The following is a 20,344-nucleotide window of genomic DNA, read 5'->3' on the forward strand; positions in this document are numbered from 1 at the left end:
CATTATTTTAAAGTACTGTTATTGTTAACTAAAACTATTAAAAGTATATTTTTTTGGTAATTGAAATAAAGGTGAAACATAAATATTAGATTCAAAACTTAAATGAAACGTAGACATGTTGCATTGTCATCTAACTGAATAAATAAGTTGAAGTTCTAAAATGACTAAATTTGAAACTAAAATAAACATAAATTAACGGAAATTCGAATGAAACCTGAAAATATAAATAAAAGCTCATTTAAATATTTTATACTATACTATTATACTACTAAAATAACACTGCTATATTCACCCAAATGTTTGTTTTTGGACAAAAAACTATTTAAGCATTCTTCAAAAATCTTATTTTGTGTTTCACAGCAGAAAGAAATATACAGGTCATTATGTTGTGTATTATGCCTTTAAAAATCTTAATTAGTCTCTGTAATGCAAAAAACAAAGTACACATAATATGAGAGCAAACCACGAACCGATTTGTAAAAACAGAAGTACAGATTATTTTTTAAATTTATGTCAAGAGGGACATTTGGATCTCTGTTCACAATGAACAGAACGTACACGATATGCGTTTTATTTTTGTTCAAGTTGCCCTGGTAACAAGTACAGTAATCAGCTCTCATGGCTTTGGCAGATGACATATCCCTTCTTTTCTCATTGGAAAACTGCTCAGGACAGTGAGTGTATATGTGCTACTTCAGTCTTCACACAAACAATATCACACTCTCATTTGAACTCTAAACACACAATGATAGATTTGACAGCCATTGAACACCACTTTCTTTTTAGCAGGGCTCAGGACATTTATCAAACTGATTCTGTGCATCTGCAGCTCAAAGAGCAGCACCCTCGATGCTTTTGTACACCAGCCTGATTGTTATCATAGGGCTCGTAAGATAAATCCAACTGAGGGCAGCTTTTATTGAATCTTGCTATAAAAAGGCAGGTGCACACGCACACCACATATACACCGAGAGGCTTTATACCCCATATCATGTTGAAGGTCACATCTAAGAACTATGCTAATGAGGTTTTCAACTTGGTGTCCTGAACATATTTTGATGATTCTCTTTGTATTTGATCTGCGTTGGACTTGTCATTATAGTCACGACAAGGGTAAAAGGAGATTATCACTCTCATAAGCATGAAAGGCTAATTGTCACCTACAGCAACAATCTCTGTCCAAATATACCAAGGTGTACAAACGGCCCCACACATGAGCAAAGATAATAAACTGGCAGTAATTGAGATTCATGCTACGTGTCCCTGCAGGCATGTCATTTTGTGTCATTTTCAGTCTTCTTTATAGTCTGTAAATGCCCCTGTATACACCTGACTGATCTTTACCTCAATCACCTTCCTACCTGTCCAAAACTTCTGCGTTTGACATTTGGCTTTTCAAAAGCATCCTGTCTGGAAGGCCTCTGTTGTGCACACAAAAAGGCTGGTGACGAGGCCCTTTTAACATTGTGTGTGTGTGTGTGTGTGAGTGTGTAAAAGAGAGACAAGATTCGTCAAGAGAGACTCCTCGTTTTCTCAAGGCTGTAAACATTGACTTGAGGGAGAAGTTACGAACGATCGCCATGTGGGGGAGCAGTGGTTCTACACCATCTTTCCTTGTAAGTGAACAATTTAAAAAACCCAGATCCTCTGCGATTTGTCTAAATCAAAGAATCTTGAACTGAGCTGAGAATGACATGACTGGGTCCCCTCAGCGGGCGTAACTGCTAAAGTGTATAATATCTTTTTGACAGCCTTTGCAACTGAAATGAACATTTAAATAAACATCAGCGTTCTCTTTTATAAAGTTGTGTCTGTAACAAGGATTGGTATAGGAGTCAGTGACATGACATTAATTTATTAATTTATATAATTTCTATTGATTTCTTCAAATAATATACAAATAATAAAAATGGAGGCAACAAAAGAGCATACCTGTCAACATTTGGATACCAAAATACGGGAAATCTGAACGGGGGGGGGGGGGTTCTTTATTTATTTTGTTTTTTTTTAATTTATATCATGTTTCTTTATTTATTTTTATCAATTGCAACAATTAACTGCATTAATTAATCACGATTAATTGCCATTAAAAAAAACTTACTTTTTAACATTTTATAATGTAATAATTTCACAATTAATCTCCAAATTAAGGTAGAAAAACATAAAACAGTATATTTTAAATATTTGTCTAACAGGTAGGAAAAATATACAGAAATTGAAGTTATCAAACAGTTTGCACTGCATACAATTTAAATTGTACATAGATTAATCCTTATTAAAGTAAAAAAAGATCTTTAGTCAAGAGCAGTGAGTGCTTTTCTCTGTTACCTTTGTTCTTTGATTAACTTTACTGACAGAAAGCTTTATTGGCTACTGTCTCTTTAAAAACAGCCGCTGACGGATCTCACTCGCGTCTCATTCTCTCACAACTCTTTGCTTTCATTTACGACTTTTTTTTAAACTAATTTAAGACTGCTAGCTCAGACTGCTCTTATGAGGATACTCGACAAAACGGACATTTTGACATAATTGCGTGTGTTAATGCCATCTCTCTCATGTTCGTCCATCCTCGGATGCTGCTGTTCTTCTTCGCGCGATTTTTTCCCCCTAACCACTTCAGTGGAAATCCCGCCCTGCAGCCGATTCTAAAGATTTTATTGGTCATGTGAATCACAGTACTGATTGCCTACACCAAACACTGATCCCTAAACCTACCCGTCATTGTAACCTTAACCAATGAAATTAGCTGCAGGGCGGGATTTTCGCTTAACTGGTTTGCGCCCATTGGGATTTAAAAAAAAAAAAAATTATAGAAAGATTAAAAATACGGGAGAAATACGGGAAAATATTTAAACGGGATGATAGCGGGATAGCAATGTAAAATACGGGAGAATCCCGGGAAAAACGGGAGGGTTGACAGGTATGCAAAAGAGGTCACAAAAAAGAGAGAGTTGGACAGTTAATTTTGGTATTAAAATTAATTTTGTTTTTTCATTAAAAAAGTAACACTCCACATAACATGGAGAAGTACAAGAAATAATATCATAGAGTTGATCCCTTCAGACTTTAATGACAGTGTAGAGGTTAGTAAATCTTTTAAAATATCAGACAATTTGACCCTTTATGACAAGTTCAGGCTGTAAAATAATGATCTTTATGAATTAATACTTGATAACATTTCTAAATTCAATATTCTTTAAATATATTTAAAATGTATTTTTTAAATAATGCTTAAGAGCACAATAACAGCTCTAAAATTTGTGAATAATGTCTTATTTACTTTCTCATTTTCAGTTGCTTGCCTTGAAATTCTCAGATCAAAGTGGTTTGTGCAAGTTTTAAGAATCTCCATTTGCACTGCTATCTACATGCACCTATACGCAAACATAAACGACTGATTATGAAAAAATGCTGGAGCTGTCTCTCCGGATAAATATTGTATTCCACACTCCCATCTCTTATTTCATACTGTCAAAGAGGAAAACCGCACTGCATTTCTCTCTCGTAACCAGCTGTGAACCAGCCTTCCGTGAACACACACCAATTTCAGTATGTTTATTTGCTGTGCACTCTAGTGTGAAACAAGCTCTCACACCTGTCGAAACTTCAACCCCTCCCCTTTTCTCCTGCCCCTCTTGATGGCATGAACCATGGTCTAGCAGTCACTAAAATTCTCCCTCTTGCATATAGTCACTGAAGGAGATGTTTGGAACTCCTCTGGGCCGACTGTGGCAGATCGTTTCCCCACAGTTTTGATCACGCACTTCTAAAACATGAATAATTCTCAGAGTTTGCCTCCATAAATGCGTACGTGTCATAAGAGTTCCTTTTATAAATATATTTTAAATCACAAGTGCCAAGTTCATAAAAATGTCTTTGTATTCATGTTTGTTGGTTTTAAGTACTCTAAAATATTTTTTAGTGTAACCAAGTACATAAAAATTAAGAGAAATATATAAATAAAAACATATTTTCCTTAGACCCTGAATACATGTGTAGACATCTTAATTATTATTTTCAGAAATTTTTTTTTTAAATATATTTTTCAGGATAAAAAGTACTATGAATATCATGAATTACTGAATAAATAATATGTTTATGTCTTTGGGAAGTCGTACCACATGACAGCTTTGATTAATTGACTTATTGAGCATGACACACAAGTCTATTCAGGAGTCCTCTCTATGATATAATTTCGTTTGTAATTATGTTTTTTTTTTTTTTCAGGTTGGTTGCACCGCATGATTTTTGTAATTGCACCATGACTTGCTATTTTTCAAATATTAAGTAGTGAATCATTTAAAAATATATATTTTAAATGAAATACATTTTTAATGTATTTTGAAAACATTTTGGAGGATTTAATATGTCAGTGATATTAAATCATATTTTTGACTGGAATAAAACCAGTTCAAAGATGTTTTTTTAGGTTACATAACATATATATTTTTTAATATGTATACGCACACACATCTTTAAATTTGTGTTAAAAACTCAACAGCAGCAAGAACAAACCGTGCATATTTCACGCCTTGCTGAGTTTGCCAATCCACAGCTTCTCGAACAAACCCCAAAGGAGCCTTCTCTTACTCTAAATCACACTGCGTTTCTCTCCCCCTTCGTTTTCTGCCCCTTCTCCCTTCCTTTTGCTCCTTCCATCTATCGCTCTTACACAGTGCATGAGGAACAGGCTAAGCAAGTAATGAGGCACATTAACGCTCCTTCCAGATAAAAGCAGAACACTGGTGAAGTGTTTAAGATCCCTATCACACACAGAGAGGAAAGGAGGGAGAATTCTAGAGGTCTGGACACAGACGCAGCCTCCATCAGCAGAGATCACAGATAGAATAAGAAGCTTTGATCACAGATCCAGGGTCAGTGAATGGAAATCTACAGATGCTGTAAGAGGGAGTAGCTTACGGGGGAGCTGATGGATGAGATCATTTAGAGATCATTGAGAACATCCTCCTTTAACTCTTAACTTTAAATTCAGGTATTGAGTAAACATTGAAACAGGAGTTTGTTTGTCTGATGGCTGGGATATATTGAGGTATGTCTAAACTGAACTTTTGTGAGAAACCTCCTCAAATTGAGATTTCTATCCTGTTTTCTAATGGACACAAGCTTGTGTTGACTTTCAAAAGGCTTTTAGATCATTCCAATTCAACAAAACACTGGAGATTTATAGAAAGAAATCCTTGAAGTACATCCCTAGGTTGGAAAAAACAACAAATGGATAGAAGTCAATCCTCACAGAGGCTTACAGAAACACTAATTTATACTTGCTGGGTTGGGTTCACACTTCAGTGTGAAATGAAGGTTAAAGGCCCCTGCAATTTAACCATCTTGGTGCCACTGATCTAGAAGGTTTCTGCTGATACAGGCCATTTTCTTCTGCAAACCCTTGCAACATGACACAAGAAGTCACAAAAATGGCTTTGTACATGTTTCAAAATGAATTATTCAGGCAAGTTAAGTGCTCCTTGATGCTATGCGGTCAGAAGTGTGCTGTGTTTATTTTATATTCTTGAAGGTGAGACAATTTTTCAGTTAAACTGCTGATTTTTCTTAGATGACCCTGACCCTGATCTTCATTTAAGTATTGACCTTATGACAGCGATCACTTAACCACCCCCACCACTTTTCAAGGGTCAGTACTCTGTCAATGCCAGACAAAAGAAATGGCGTTGCAAGTCAGCTCACACAAGCTTTTGAATCCGGTTTTAAGGTTGAAACACTAAATATAACAACAAAATACAATACATTGTTGAATTGTAGGGTAAAATCTACCAAAGTGTCAAGAAGTCTAACAGTCGACATCATATACTGGAGAAAACGCTTAACGAGAAACCTCATGTTTATATTCTGTGTTCATCTGCTTGCCTTTACAAAGTGTGCATCATCAATTAGGTGTATACTGAATTTGTTATTTTAATATTACTGTCTTACTACATTAGTACTTACTACAAACTTGCTAAAATGGCTGGCGGGCAGCGGAGGAAAGCCTTGCTTTGCCCTCCAGGTAGGTGTTCTTATAGCTTGATGTCATGTGAAAACTATGAATTATCATTTGATACAATGCTATTGTGTGCATAAATGTATTTAATTGTATGTAAATTGCACTTTTTGTTTTTAAATACCTGCATGCAATTACAGTTGTAATTCATTTCTGCAATCTCATCTATAATTACACTGTTGACCCTTCCCTTACACCATAACCCACCCATACCAAAAAACCTATCCCTAACCTTACCAGTACTATCCCAACTCAATAGCAGCAAAAGTGTTGTACAATGCAACATGAATAATAACAATAATGTCAGTAAGTTTGACAGACAAAATGTCAGATAACAAGGCTTATTATCAGTGCAGCAATTTGTTTTTGGGTGTTCAGTCATTCATCTGTCGTAAGATCAACTGAGTTCCATTCTGAAATGATAGTTACATTCAAAATAAGAGGTTTTTGATGGGTAGATTTTCTCTCATAATGTTGTCTCATATTTTAATTGTTGCATTTAATAGATGTATTAGATAAACAATTTCTCTGCACAGCACCCACACACAATCCAATATGCAAACACACATATGAAAACAAACAATCGTCATTGATGGGAATATGGCACTAAATTAGTTGTGATCTCTTTTTTTTATGTTATTGATATTTAAAATCAATGTTCACTTTGTGTTTCTATGCTTGTTGAAAATAAAATGCACAACCATTTTTTCTGTCTTTAAGCCTGAACAAGAACAAGATGATCAAAGTGCTAATTAATGCTCAAGCAAATAACCCACCTTAATTACTCTTGATTGCGCATGTTAGAAGCCCACCCTTATTTTGTTTATTTTTCACTTCTAGTTTAGCTTGTGATGAGTTTATCAATGTCTACTGAAGAGAAGCCATTTCACACAATGGTGATGTGGGAGGAGGCTGAACATTATGTTCTGGATCCACTGTGCTGCTCTAGATACATAGACTAGAAATTGTGCAGGTTTTGCCAGGTGGAGTGGTGCCTTATTTTTCCTCTCCACAGTCCATGCATATTCTGATTTAACTTTGCTGATGCACAAGGAGACTGTTTGGTGATGTTAGCTGACCATCCATGTGTTTTGCTGAAATAAAACCTCCACTTCAGAGAACATCTTGTTATGACCTGCACCCTTGTCTTTCTGGATGCAGGTCACAAAATAACAAAACAAGAAGAAAAAGAATAACAAAACCCTAACATCACAATAACTTAAGAAGCTTAGGGTCTTTGAGGCAATATGCCCCTTGGGAGTTACATACATCTCAACAAACACAACTCGTGCCAGTGAAGAACGTGAACTGACAGGAAAGAAAATAAAAATAAAGAAAATTGAGATACAGAGAAATGCAGTGCTCAAAATAATATATAAACAAGAAATATGTAACCTTCCTTTAAGGCCCACTATGTTACTTGTTTTTGTCTTACCCTGATTTACTATGTTAAGCCAATTATAAGTGTTTATATTTTAGACCTGACCAAATGGTTTTTGCCATCCGTACACGTCACTCGCCGAGCATATCTATCCGTCATATCCGTATATATAGAAACGTTACTCCTTTGGCTTGGCTTTTTGGAGATGGTGAGAACTGAGGGACAGCTGTGGGCCACTATTACCTAAAACTTTGTCTATTAATGCAGATTTTCTGTCGTTCTCACTACTTTGAGGAAAGATTAAGCATGGAGCAAGATTTTTTTTACCAACGTTTGTTACATCAGTCATTCACGCTAGAGCTCGGCTAATGTATACATTGCATACAATGTTATTGATACAGTTCCCACGTGTTCACCGCAATATATTAGAAAAATACTCTGTAAAAAAATTTGTACAAGTAAAATAATCGGTTTGTTGATGGACATGCACTTGTTAATGCTGATGGTGAGGAATCACAGTTGCAACATATCATAATGTACCTCAAACTGAGTAGCGTATCACTGAGAAACGTCCTGCTCAAGTCATCCTTGCTATGGAGCACTGTAAAAAATGGCTCAAAAAATAATGACAGTTATCTACTGTAGATTTCACAGTAACATTACTGTATACGATTTTTACAGTAGAATATTGTAAAGTTTACAGTAAGACCGTAAAATCAACTAAAATCACAGTATTTAACTGTTTTTGATTTGACAGTGTAATCATAAAATACTGTAAATAGAAGTACAGTACCCTTACTGTAAAAAGTATTCACAGTAACTTACTGGCTAATTGTTGCCAGTAAGTTACTGTAAATTTTACGGTACATTTTTTACAGTGAGGTTCGGGTTGAATAACTAGTTCTTCCAATGTGTCATCATCAGACTCGTGCTCAGATTGATATGGTAAAATCAACGTCATTGTTCGCTACTGTGTTTAGTTTACGGTGTAGGAAGCCTCATGACACGCAGAGCAGATCCATATGGAGATAGAGTTGCGATAACTCCATTCACTCAAATGGAACGCTCCTACTGCTCCCAATAAGTGACAAAGTAACGTCAACATTTTCCTATTTACATGTTGTGATTTGTATAGTCACAGCGTGTACAAATAACAAGGTCACATGAGACACAGCCATCTTCTAACCGTATACATCTTCTAACCGCTACTTCTGCGGAGTGATTTACTCCAACTCTGAGCGAACTCTCTGCACCTCACCACGGGGCTTCTCAGATGCTGCTGGCAAATCACTCCGCCCAAGTAGCAGTACTTCGCCTTCTGAGAATATAGTTCACAGTATACGGTTAGAAGATGGCTGTGTCTCATGTGACCTTGTTATTTGTACACGCTGTGACTATACAAATCACAACATGTAAATAGGAAAATGTTGGTGTTATTTTGTCACTTATTGGGAGCAGTATGCTAGATGGAGCCATTTACCTCCAGTCTTTGTGCTAAGCTATGCTAGCGGTGGGTGCGTCAGACAGAGTTACGACACGCACAGAGATGAAAAGGGTATGTATGGACTTATCTAACTCTGGGGGATACGGTGAATAAGCTAAAGTCCCAAAAAGTCGGCGTGTTCCTTTAAAGCCTCCTAGTAGATTATTACTCATTAAATTAGTAGATTTAAGGGATGTTATCAGATAACTAACAGATTAGGCTAGGATTGGCTACTGGATAAAGTTAGTAACGAACATTAATTGTAAAATATGTTCTCTTAATTTAGTTTCATCCATCGTTTTTGGAATTAGAGAAAAGGAGTCTAAACATATTTTTTGCTGGGTGGGGTCAGTTAGCTACATATTAGTTAAATATAACGTTTGACCACGTGTGACAGTGGTGGGTGGAAGTGGTAAAAATGAGGATATCAAGCTTGTTCCTTATTACATGTATTAAAGAATAAAATTCCTTAATAATAAAATGCACCCTATTGATATAAATTTAGAGTGAATTGGGTGGAGTGCTGTTAGGCATTGTGATTCAATTGACTATTACTTGTCTATATTTCAGCTCAGCTGATTTTTGGATTTATGTCAGAAGGAAGTTGATGGACCTTAAAAAAAAAAAAAACCCTCTTAAAATAGGGGAGCAGTTTTGAAAAGGAAGCATACTTGGCTAAATGGGGAATCATACTAAATACCAGAATACTACTGTATTATAGAAGTAATCATACTTAACATGTATTTTATTAATGCGTTATATACTTAAACTTGTTAGTGTATATCAGTAACATACTGTATATGCACTGGGTGCTGGTAGGTGGAGGATTAGTGATGCCACAAGACTGTTCTGTGATGGACCATCAGTGATGATGCAGGTCAGGAGTGCTGAGGGGACCATGGTGAGAATGAAAACAAAAGTTATGTTTCAAATAAGCCAGAAATAAAGTATTGTGCTAAATGTGTATTGTACTGCTGTTTTATATAAGAAGTCATTATAAACTAAATATGAAATACGTATATAGTGAATATTATAATATTTAGACCCGTGTTTACTGTTACTGTGTTTGTGGATATCTGCTCAAACGTAGATATGTATAATATGGAAACCATGATGTTTCATATTTTGGAGCATGCTGTGCGTTTGAATGTATCATATTTTGGAGCGAGCTCTGCGTTTGAATGTATCATATTTTGGAGCATGCTGTGCGTTTGAATGTATCATATTTTGGAGCGCGATCGCGTTTGAAAAGCAAAACGCACCAAACATTAGGCTTCATGTTTTTACTATTATCTCATTTCATATCATCATAACGAATGGAAACATTTGAAGTAACATATGATAATCAATATATTTTTCTCTAGCGTAGTTGTTACTGAAATCTTTTGGAAGATTTATAGGCTGCTATAGGTTATTGTTATTATTATTTTATGCAGCACTGCGCATAGCCTATAAAAAATATAAAAATATGAAAAATATCAAGGCACAACAAACCTGGTGTTCATTATATTATATATTGTTGGAAACGTGTGTGTGTGTGTGTGTGTGTGTGTATTCTGTGAATTTTAAAAAGCTATTTTAACCAGAAAAATCTAAAATGTATTCCCAAAATCGTGCAGGCCTAGAGTTTCTCTTGATATCAGTATGTTCACTTTTTCTTTTTCTTTCAGGGCCCAGATGCCACTGAGTCCAGCTGACTTCAACATTCACATGAGTCTCTGTATATGAACATGGTAAAGTGAAAATCAAACACCTTGGAAATGAAAGGTATGTACAATGTTTTCAGGAATGGCACAAAGGTCTCTGTCTTTGGATCATTGTTTTCAATAGTTTGCTTTTTTTGTCATTTGTTGTGTATCTTTGGATTATGTTGTGTTGTAAATAAATCCAAACAATCAAACAGCCATTCTTTTTTAAATCTCCTCATTCTTTGTGCAAGGTTGCTCAGAATGACAGAGCCTGATAGCTCCTAATAGGGCATTAGGGGAGGGTCTTTGTCTTTCTCAGGTGTGAAAGCCATACATATTAATGATGTGATCACACCTCCCCACACCAACACCTACATGCTGCTGATATATTATTGTAGCAGAGTTTGTGCTGAATACAGTGTAATCAGACTTTAGCCATGAAAATGTCACAAGTAACAGAAATAAGCACAAATGTCAGAGCATGTCAGAACACCTCCAGGGCCCAGAAAACACCTCAGACCCCAGAGGGTTAAGTGAGGTGCACATGGTATGAGGCATGGTTGAGTGGTTGTCTTTCAGATTGTTTACAAGCTAACTGATAAGCAGCGGCATCCTTTAGGATATCTGCTAGACATCTGGACATGGTAACTGAGAGGCATCTAGACAAGAGAGACTGACTTCAAGGTTGTTTTATAATACCTGTTGAACTATAGATAACTGGAAGGCTGCTTGTTGTAGGTTAAGACAGACCACTTCCAACTCTGGAACTTCCAACTAGCTCTGTAAGACTGGCTGCCTCTGAAGTAGCCTGTCGAATTGTAGATACCTGCAATGCAGCTTGGGTGATGTTGTCATACTGGGTGACTCACAGGTATCCAGTTGTTGCTAGATAACCGGGAGGCACCTTGAGTAGGTTATAGACAGACTAAGTAGGTTAAGACAGACTAACTTCCAGGCAGCTTTGTAATACTGGCTCCCTCTAAGAATTGTAGATAACTGGAAGGCAGCTGAGGTGATATCGTAACACTGGCTAACTTGCAGGCAGCCTGTTGAATTGTAGATAATTGGAAGGCATCTTGGGTGATGCTGTCACACTCTGTAACTCACAGGTATCCAGTGGTGATAGATAACTGGGAGGGCACCTAGACGTAAGTAGGTTAAGACAGACTAACTTCCAGGCAGCTTTGTAATACTGGCTACCTCTAAAGCAGCCTGTTAAATTGTAGATAACTGGAAGGCAGCTGAGGTGATGTCGTAACACTGGCTAACTTGGAGGCAGCCATTTGTTATTAGATAAATGGAAGGCATCTAGACAGAGGTAGGTGCAGACATTGACTTCCAGCTAACTTTGTATTACTGGCTACCTCAGAGGCAGCCTGTTGAATTGTAGATATTTTCAATGCAGTTTGGGTGATGTTGTCACACTGGGTAACTGGGTAACAGACATTGTTGTTGATAGATAAATGGAAGGCCCCTAGACGTACTGTAGGTAGCTCCTTTACTTGGTACCTCCCAGGTAGCCATTGGTTGTGAGATAACTGGAAGGTACCCAGACATAAGTAGTTAAGACAGACTAACTTCCAAGCAGCTTTGTAATCCTGGCTAACTCTGAGGCAGCCTGTTGAATTGGCAGTTCAAGGCAGTTGAGGGGATGTTGTCACACTGAGTTACTCACAGACATCCAGTTGTTGCTAGATAGCTGTAAGACACCTTGACATAAGTAGGTTAAGACCGACTGACTTCCGCCTAGCTTTGCAACGCTGGCTACCTCTGAGGCAGCCTGTTGAATTTCAGATAACTATGGCACTTTGGGCAAGTTCCAAGTTACTCACACACAGTGTTGCGAAGTAGATAATTTATAATCAGGATAGCACAAGAAAAATATCAAATATACTTGATGGTGCAGTGATTTTTACATCATGTGTGGTCATGGGAATACCTATAAGGGACTGACGAATTAGATGAGGAGTTGACTTCTAGGTTGCTTTACAATACTGGTTGCTAATAGTTGACAAGATATGGAGGTATGCGTACGTGTACTATGTATAATCGTCTGTTCTATGTTCCTCCTCTTTAGAGAATGGAGACATATTGGAGAAAGTCCATTGAGAATGGTCTTAGGAAAGAAAGAGATCCGAGAATACAGTGCATAATAGAAAATGTTGGGACTATTCCAGATGACCTTTTCATGAGGAACCACCTGGTTGGCCTACATGAGAATGGAAAAGGGAGATTCTGCTATATGAAGACCAGGAAAAATGTAATCCAGTGGAGGTGTGAGCGGTCAAACCATCAAACAGGTTCTTCGGCTGGTGACCCTGAGACGACAAGGGCAAATTCCTGTTCGGCATATGTGTCCTCACCGTACCAAGTTGAGTGGAGTCAAGATCGCTCGGAGGGAAGAAGTTATTTGAGCACCAGTGTTGTGATTGGCTGAAACTGTAGGGGGTGGGGAGTGCCTTCCATGCAGCGCTGCCTTGAAGACGACGTTGGGGGCTTAAAACACCAAACAGTTGGCGCTTGGCTACTGTTGGTCCTTTTCCTCTCTTTATAGATTGGCTCTTGCTTCCAAGATTTTTTTGCCTCAATCCTCAACCTCAGCCGTATAAATCTTTTGGAGATTTTTTCTTGTACTCCACAGCCTACTGGAGAGTGACTGGCGACTTCCAAGACATCCACTGTGTTGGGGAGCTCCATGAGGTAGGAACTAGTCTTGGTCCTAAATAGTTTCTCAATTTGTTGAGTTAAGTCATAGGCTTCTTGGGAGGGACAACAAAGAGCACCTGCCTTGAACTCTTTTAAGTTCACTAAGATGCTGTTATCTCCAGCAGGATTGTCATTGTGTTGTGTTGCAGTTTTGCATTTTCCACAGATGCTGGCAAAAAAGATTAATTTGTGGACAATGTAGCCTGCAAGATGGAAGAGAATACATTTCTCAGTTTTTGTGAGGTCAGGTGCAGTTCTGTTCTCCACCATCAGCTGTTCCACTCTGACTGATAGAGTGACATATTGTTCCACTGTGTCCAGGAAGTCTGCCAAAAAGCTACTGTCGTCTTCCTGGTAGCTCCCAGACGTGGTGAGGAACTGCCCTACAGATATAATTCTCAGTGCATGATGGAATTCCACTGGAGTTGGTATGGGATTTTTAGACCTCACACAGCTGAATGGATTTTCAAGGCAGTCTTGTGTGAACCTTGAAGTTAACACAAACCTGTGTCCTCATGTCAGCATCTCTTCCTGTATGCCCAAAACTGATTTTGTTGTCATTATCACCCCTGTTTTAACAGGCTTCCAAACTCACTTATGACCAATCTTCATCCCATGGAATAGATGGATGATATCCTGTTGGAAGATGTTGGCCTTTTCATACTCCTCCATCTTGACCCTGCTCAGTGCTGTAATTGGATGGCGAGATGACATAAGATCAAACCAATGATCCACTTGCTCCAGGAACCACGCTGTAGTCAGGTAGGAGAGAGGGCGGTTTTCTTGCTGCACCATATATTTCAGCCCAGCACTTGTTGCCTTACTAGATACATTAACCCTCTGGGGACCAAAAACGCGCCGGCGCGTTTTGCTCGTTTTCTTTTTTAGCAATGAAAAATAAACACTTAATGCTCTGTTCATTTTGATCTTTCATTTTCGTGTAATACATCAATCGATCCTGTTCAGTTTCTATTTTTTTTCTGTATACTCACAATAAAAATAAAGTGTTTTGCCTTTTGACAAATAAAGAAAAATGAACATGATGCGATTTCTGCCTTCTCTCTGTCAGTAAACTCCCATTTGAAACGCGTTCGAAAATGATCTATAACTCCGCGAAAATTCAGTCAAACAGGCAAACAGACCCACGGGCATAAAGCTTGAGATCGCATCTTTTAAATGAAGTAATTTATATAAAAAACAAATATTCTCAGCTTCTGTAATCTGTATAAAAAGAGAGCGACTCCAGTCGAGCTCATTACGAGCCATTCAAAAGTAATTTGACCACTCCCCGGAGAGCACGTGCTATTCAAATGCAAATTCTGAGAACCATTTCAGTCTGTGAAACGCCCCCACATCAGCTGTAAACAAAGCGCCGCGAGTGAGGCATAATATAGCCTACCTTATGGAGAAAAGTTTCCTCAGAACAGTGCTGATATGAGGAGCAGATCCCGCTGAGGAGTGAGGTAGGCTGTTTTCTTTTCTCAAGTGTTGATGTGGAATAACGTTATGGAATAACGTTAGTGTAGGCCTATGTAAACCGCAAAAAGATGAATCGCATTTCTATAATATGACTTGCCTTTCTGTGAGATGAATGAAGGGTACATATTTGTAAAGACTGTTTAGCCTAAATATGAATCGCGTGTCTGTGTGTGAAAGAATAAACTGCTTTGCTATAGCCTACTGAGATGAGTAAAAATCGACTGAAATATGTTGAAATAAAATATATTTGTATAAGCAACGTATTAAACAGTTTTTAGGCTACTGTAGAATATACTGCCACATCAAATAAGCTTTTGTTTAGCAATTTCTGCTCATATCTAACGTTATATATATATATATATATATATATATATATATATATATATATATATATATATATATATAAAATAGCCTACTATTTTTGTCAAAAATAAAGTCATAGACTAAGATGTTAGATGTTCCAATGTTGGCTATATTCAAACTAATGAATACATATGATAAAATGTAGGCCTATAATCTTTTTTTTTTTTTTTACAAAGAAAGAGTACACTTGAAATATTGTTGAAATTGTAATTATTGTTGTCCATTTGTAACATTTGTAACATTTTTAATAAAATAGCAAAACATATTTACAAGAGAGATGTAAGCGAAATCTTAAATGGTCAATGTAAGTCTAAATACATCTTTTGTCCTTGCATTGTGGCTCAGTCAGTGTCACACCTGAATGAATGGCTCATTAGGCAGAGTCATTATGCAGAGTGGGTGGGACATTGTAATCTAAGGTGTAAACTACTCCTCCTCCTCGCATATTGGCTTTCCAAGCAAAACCTGTTTTACACCATTTAAATCAATGTATTTTTTTTTGTGAACGATAAAGCAAGACTATTTTCACATCATTTTGAAGCTAGAACTCAAAGGGACAACATCCATTAGTCAAAAGTCTTGTGGACACATATTTAATATGTGTTTTGTGGTCTTAATTCAGCAACTTTCATTTTTATTTTTTCCAATAACCACGCATAAACATTATTCTCTTAAAAATACAAACATCTACATACACGTTGCTCGCATATTATGGTAGCCCTGTTTGTGCTATATAGAGTGAATTTACACCTTAGCCATTAACATGTTTATAAATAACTGAAAAAAAGCACAAATGTCAAGGCATGTCAGAACATCTCAAGGACCCCAAAAACAGCTTGGTCCCCAGAGGGTTAAAGGTGCTCTAAGCGATGTTGGGTGACATCACTTCTTGTTGACATTCAAAGTATTGTCAAACAAAACGGAGGTTAGCTCGACCCTCCCTCCTCCTCATCCCTCCCCCTCCCTTCCGTGCTTCCTGAAACAGTCATGAACGAGTCAAAGGCTTTTCTGATATAAATTCGGGACTTTGCGCGTTCCTTCTCCTTTTCCCTATTCTTTGCTATTTGTTCATCAGAAGGTTGTCTCTTTGGTCGTGTGTCGGCCATATCAAAATTCAAGAGAATATAATTCTAAAGTTAGTTGTTGTCGTTGTCTAGGACATCTCTCCTCTAGCTAACTTCCCTCTTCATGCTTCTCTCTCCTCCACTCCCCACACCCCCCTTCATGTGCACGCGCACTAACAACCCAACCCCCACCCCCAAATCATTCTTGTCGGTTATTGGCTGGAACACTGTTTGTTATGTACATGGTCCAGGCTGGACCAGCTTGTTTTTGTTGCCGTTTGTGAAGCCTGGACTGTCTACAGAGACCGCGGGGTTTTTTACAGTGTGTTCAGGGGACACGCAGATAGCGGATAGTGAGGAGATGTTTGCTGTATGTGACAAAAAATGTGACAAAAATGTGACAAAAAACTTAGAGCACCTTTAAGAGCAGGACCAACCTTCATTTTTTCAAAGTGGCTTGGCTCGATGGCTGCAGCTGATAGATGGGGAGCTACTTTTAATGCCATCCCTTCTTGAAAGGACAATAAGTCCTTAATAGGGACCGCTGAAACCTCGTTGGAAGGTAGGTTCTCTTTGTTAACCACATTCTCTGGAATTTTTAACACCTGTCCACGGACAAGGACACTTTTTAGATTTTTTACAAGGTGTGGGACATCAGGCATGAAATAGAGATGCCTGTCTGGTGTTGTTGGATGTGGCACAGATGTTTTGGTGTGGTCGACCCCAAAGGATTTCCACATGGCCTGGTTAGGGCTACCCATATCGGTGGTGACATCAAGCACATGTAGCCCTATGGATGCTGCCCTCTCTCTATTATTTCTGTAATTTTTGGCCTGTACTATGTTCCATTGGTAGAATTACCACTGTAATGATATGTCACTACTTGTTTCCTGGAGTTGTGTTTCCAGCCAACATAAACACACAAGCATGTGTTGCTACTCCTGTGTGACCTGGCAAAGTGACATCACCATACAGTTTGCCTGTGAGCATGTGCATCTTCACACTTGTAGTGATTGCCATTTCATCCAAGGACAGCACACACTCCCTTTTTCAAGGTCTGCCAATCCATCTACCTTCAGTTTTAAAAAATCAAATGCCTCTGTCAACACACCAGGCTCAAATTTAACACATTCCATCCTTCTTTGCAGGGTTCTGATTGCTGGCAAGGGAATCTGCAATTCCTGTAGTGTCTTGTAACCAGTTGGACCGGCTGCAAAGCAAATTTGTAATGCCTTATGTCACTGTTCCATTTCATCCCTTTTGTGGTTCGTCTTCCTAATGCCTTAATTTGGTCTTTTGAAAAAAATTTCTTTACATTTTTATCCCTAATTTAATTGGTTTCTTGAGAGGTTCATTTTCATTCTTGCATTTTTATTTTGCACTTTAATTTTTTTAATAGACCCAGGTGACTGGCTGATGGCTCACTGGTATATTGACTGGCTGCTGGCTGACTTGCTGCTGACTGACTGTCACCTGTCCCTGTCCCTGTCTCTCCTCACTAGCCATGTCCTCTCTTTCTTCACTGTCACTTTCCCTTCTCTGAGTGTCCTCATCCCTTTTTTCCTCAACCTTTGAAACTGATAGAGGCAGAATACATGGTATAGCTAAATAATATCACATCACTTCAAAATTAGAAATATTACTTCAACTAGTACAAGTTCATACTTATTATATATGTGTCACATGTAACACTATAGCTGTGATCAGCAGCGATGTGCTGTATGTTTACAGGTCTAGGGGTGTATCGTGGTGCAGGGGCCCTCCTCTTTTTGACCACAAGACAATGCACAAAGATGGTGGGAAAAACATCTGGTCTCTGCCTACTCTTGAAATTTTTGATCATGACAAATTGGTTTGCCTCAAAATGTGCCTGCAGAGTGACTTGAGTTTAGTTTCCAAACACAACTCTTTTTTAAAAAATGTTCTTTTATACCCACATACTGTACATATCACTTGGTGGTTAAAGGCACAGTTATAGGTAACACTGATGACTCCCTTATTTCTAGTAAATACTTTGGGGTGTTCTTTGTGAAAAGGTGCTAATACATTTAGGTATAATTACCTCACAAATGTTTTTGTTGTTGTAATTTTTATTTATAATTAGATTGCTCCTGCTGACTTGAGCCAACCATTTTTTTTCTCCTCTCCATGTCAGCGGGGAAGCCATACATTCGCACACCTTTCTCTGAGCGATTGGAGCATCCCCATGCAGCACAGCAAACCATGGTGGAGACTATGCAAGGACAACATGAAAGAAAGGATACAGACAAAATGCTTGGCATGCTATTCAATTTATTAGAAATGTATTCATGAATTAATTGCTGTAAATAGTTAATTGCATTTATTTGAATTAAAATACAAAAACATAATATTGTAATATATTATTACAATTTAAAATAACCGTTTTCTATTTGAATGTATTTTAAAATGTAATTTATTCCTTTGATGCAAAGCTGAATTTTCAGCATAATTACTTTTGAACGGCAGTGTACATGTTCATATATGAGTACAAACAGATGCTTAAGTTGTTTTAAACCTGAATATATTGTATATGAATAAGTATTGTAAGAAGTATATATTAAATATATATTTATTAGGGCCGGGACTCGATTAAAAAAATTAATCTAATTAATTAGAGGCTTTGTAATTAATTAATTAATCGAAATTAATCGCATTTTAATTGCATATAAATTAGGGCTGTCAATCAATTAAAAATAATTGTGTTGAACATGTTATTGAAATAATGTTCAAATGTTCAAAGGGTGAGCATTGAAATAATTGTGCCTAGCAAATAATCAATACAATACAATTGAACATTATTAAATTATACATTTGATATTAAACATTAAATTATAAACATTATTTACACTTGCTTTACAGGTTTTTAACATTACTTCGAAAATGCTGAAATTTAAAGTTTGAGATGTTTTTCATCTGTTTTAGAAAGTATTTTTAGACTTTTGTTTTTTCAGAATAAAACTTGTTTTACAATCTTGAGCATGTGTTATATTTTTATTAAATGTGTTTAATTAAGCCATTGCTGCAAGTAATTTGACAGTTAACAATATTTTAGTGTACAGTTAATCACAAATTCAGTCAGCATTGTCATGACTCATTATCCCATGATGAAAGCCAGGTAATACGGTGAAACAACGTCACGATATCAACGTTGATTCAATTTGCAAAACCGAAGCATAATTCATCATTGGTTCAACAACGTCAACATACAATCTTTATTCACCCATATTGAAAGAAGAGACGGTGAAACAACGTCACGAAATCAACAATGAAACAACGTCACAATTTCAACGTTGATTCGTTTTGCACAATCGAAACATAATCCAACATTGATTCGACCTTGGTCCCTTACGTTCACCGGTGAATCAACGTTGAAATGCCGGCTGTTTTTTATAAGTAAATGTTCCAATCAATGATCCAGGCAGCGCCAGCGCGTTCTCGTCTCCCTCCTTCATTTTACAGTCGAATTGTGGCTAGAACGGCTCCAGGTTCAAAGGTCAATACGGAATGGATTAATCTGCGTTATTTTTTTTTAACGCGTTATTTTGTCTCAGATTAATTAATCGAAATTAACGCGTTAATGTCACGGCCCTAATATTTATAATACATTCAATAATTATATTACTATATATAATTGTAAGAATTGTAAACAATAAGCTTGATTTCACTTAATTACATTTTACATTTACTTAACATCATGTTACTGCTGCTAATAGTTCATTGACCCATTGTGCAGTGCGAGCTGACAATCACCTGTCACCAGCCTGTCTCTGTACTATCTGAAAGATTCCCTGAGAGAGGAACAAGATGCTGTGTCAGCTGACCTGGAGTCTGAGGCACGTGTACCAACTAGTAAATCATGGCGGACGCAGGGATGTAAAAAGAGTACCTGAAAACATGTCATCAGCTTCAAATGTCTCAAGGAAGACACGTAGGAACGCCCGAAGCATGGCAACGTGACGTGGCATCTCGTTCCTCTCTCAGGGAACCATGGTTTCATGTTGGTACACGTGCCTCAGACACTGGGTCCTACGTGATGCATCGCCATTGCGTCATCTGATGCGGCGTCTCTTTCCTCTCTCAGGGAACCATGGTTACATGTGTAACCTGAGATGTTCCCTTTCAGGGGGAACTCAACGCCAAGTC

General features: G+C 37.5%; 2 long non-coding RNA genes across 2 annotated transcripts; both read left to right on the forward strand.

Moving 5' to 3' along the window:
- Nucleotides 1–1,543: 1,543 nt before the first annotated feature.
- On the forward strand, nucleotides 1,544–13,164 carry LOC311286525. The gene is made up of 3 exons (XR_014626579.1): nucleotides 1,544–1,616; nucleotides 10,551–10,647; nucleotides 12,646–13,164. It is a non-coding gene; the product is annotated as an uncharacterized lncRNA (long non-coding RNA).
- Nucleotides 13,165–16,625: 3,461 nt separating this feature from the next.
- Nucleotides 16,626–19,365, forward strand: LOC311286769. The gene is made up of 3 exons (XR_014626639.1): nucleotides 16,626–17,235; nucleotides 17,329–17,445; nucleotides 17,580–19,365. It is a non-coding gene; the product is annotated as an uncharacterized lncRNA (long non-coding RNA).
- The last annotated feature ends 979 nt before the right edge of the window (nucleotides 19,366–20,344 follow it).

Source organism: Rutilus rutilus, assembly GCF_951802725.1.
Source record: "Rutilus rutilus genome assembly, chromosome: 2".
NCBI classification, from domain to species: domain Eukaryota; kingdom Metazoa; phylum Chordata; class Actinopteri; order Cypriniformes; family Leuciscidae; genus Rutilus; species Rutilus rutilus.